The sequence below is a fragment of the Diospyros lotus genome, chromosome 12, assembly GCF_014633365.1.
Source record: "Diospyros lotus cultivar Yz01 chromosome 12, ASM1463336v1, whole genome shotgun sequence".
In the NCBI taxonomy this organism is placed as follows: domain Eukaryota; kingdom Viridiplantae; phylum Streptophyta; class Magnoliopsida; order Ericales; family Ebenaceae; genus Diospyros; species Diospyros lotus.
Window position 1 is genome coordinate 3065634 of NC_068349.1, and position 2454 is coordinate 3068087.

Sequence of the window (2454 nt, forward strand, 5' to 3'; positions counted from 1 at the left end):
GATCTCCTTGGATTGATCCCATGGCCGGGAAGAATTGGATCCACCATTTTTCTAGGAGGAAAATCTGGGAAGAGGCTTACCAGTTGTTGCCGTGCAAACATGACCATGAATCCTTATAGCTTGCTCTCGAATCTGTGCTCCTACTTTTTCTCGAATCTGATTGACCGCACCATCCAATTTGCGGTCAATGGAAATGATCGCCTTGTGATTACGATTTGATCCCAATTCTAGCTAATCTACTCTTGCCTGCAAGTGCAAGATCGTGGGTCTGAATTGGTGTAGTTGTGTCTCCATATTCTTCATCCTCATGTTTTCTGCCATCTCCGAATCTCCCCGCAGTTTCGATTGGCCTAGATCGCTCTGATACCAAGTTGTTAGGGCGCAAGCTCTGACAGAGAGAGAACTCTCAGTATTTTTCGAGAATTCAATAGAGAAAGGGAATTCAGAGAGAGAAGGAATAAAAGACTTAGAGAGAGAGAATTTTCAATTTAGAATCAATTCATTCATGTCTTCATCAGGTGAGATCAACTTTTTTATACCTATCTTTCTACAATTCAAATGAAAAGAGCTTCCCACTCTAATGCCTCCCTCCAGCTATAACTGTCGCGCCTATCTACTATTTACTTAATTATTTCTTTTTTCTTTAATTCTTGAATTAAAAAAAATAGAATTAATAGTAGCTCGTGACGAAACTCTTTTTTTTTTTTTCATATAACACTTGGATAAATAAGAAGAGTTCAAAATTTCATAGATTACTAGCATGACACTTCCACTGCTTTGCACATACTCAGAGCTTGATCCTAAATTTTCTATCCATAAGCACCAAGCCCACCCAACCTGCCCCAACAAATGCATTTCCAAATGGATTTGGCTGTGAGTTTGGAGGTGGGCTTGCTACCCCAGACTGAGGGGTCCCAAATTATCATTACATTTCCAGAGCAGAACCTGCATGGACAAGGAAACAGTCATCAGGCCATCTTCACTAGGTCACGAACATAACAGAAAAGAAAAGGAAAGTCAAGGAACAAGCATCTGTTGCTTGTTTCCTTCAAGGCTGAAGGATATGTAATGATTGGTAAAGCTAGCTAGCAAAGTCATGTTCACAGACTTAAGGAGCATGAATTTCTTCGAGATACAGTTTGCTATTCAGTTTTCCTCCAGACAAGCTCACGAGCATAACAGGTGTTAATGTATATGTACATACTAAAGATGCCTGTGAATGTATAGGTATGAATAGAGAGGTGCTAAATAGTAACCATTCACGAGGAGAGAATGAGTAGCCTTGCAAAGAGGAGAGATTCTTATCTCATCCGGTTAAATAATATAAATTATTACTTAATTTGATATTAAGACATAGAAAGATCACTAAATTTTAATTTATAGTTAAAAAGATCAATAAATTTTAATTTAATATTTAATTTCATAATTATTGTCAATTACTGTTAAAAAGAAGCTTACATGATGTTAACATGGTTAATAATGTAGACGGTGAAATAGCGTAAATGATCACTGAATTTTACATTAAAATATAAAAATGTTATTGAACTTTACACTAAAGTACAAAAATGTCAGTATTTCGTTAAGCTCTTTTAACGTCAATTGATAGTAGTTATGAAACTGTATTCTAAATTGACGTTCAATGACTCTTTTATATATTAATGTAAAGTTCAGTGACTATTTATATTATTTAGTCGATTTAATATCAGTTTCCTCTTCAATAAAAATGGATTGCCTATTTAGAGAGACAAAGAGATTCGACAACTGCGATTGACGAATATACCGAAAATCCCAAGTTGATTCTCAGGCTTGGCTTATAATATTAAGGGCAGGTAAAATCGAAAGAACTAAAGTTTTGGGGTTCTTATATTTATAATATTATTGTTTTATAATAATAAATTTTGAAAGAAAGTAAATATATATTTTTATTATTTTTCTTTTTCAGGCTAATCATAAATATAATCTATTTTTTTTTTGTGTGAATTTATAATTTTATGCAATCTATTTAATTTTGACAATTATGTTTAAATTGAATCAATTGCTTAATATATAGAGCCTGGGAAAATCACTAGTGAATGAGCGTAATCCTCCAAAGGGTGACAAGAATGCTGGAGCTTCTCTCTCCAAAAAATAACTTCTATTTGGAGAAGTTTGCTGGTGTATAGTCTGCAACTTCTCTGTGAATCCTCCGATTAGAATCTGGCCTTCTCTTTCGTCGGCAGCTTGAAGAACTCCTAAAACAACAATAAGCAAACAAAAGTGTGGGTACCTCTCTCTAAAATGAGGGGACTTCTTGTGCGCGGTGAGCTCGGGTCTAACTACTGTCTCCGACTAGATCACAATGATTAACCTCTCATATCCTGTCGGGCCGTGTGTACAGGACAGTCACGGTGAACGATTTCACTTTTTGTACCAAGCAAACAAAAGTGATCGGGCAGTCTTTGTCTTCGAAATACA

The 2454-nt window shown here is 35.5% G+C and overlaps 1 protein-coding gene across 1 annotated transcript in view; it reads right to left on the bottom strand.

Annotated features, from left to right (window-relative positions):
- The window catches only part of LOC127786488 (autophagy-related protein 9), a gene marked incomplete in the record, with an annotated part of 1007132 nt that overhangs the window by 50281 nt on the left and 954397 nt on the right, over positions 1-2454 (bottom strand).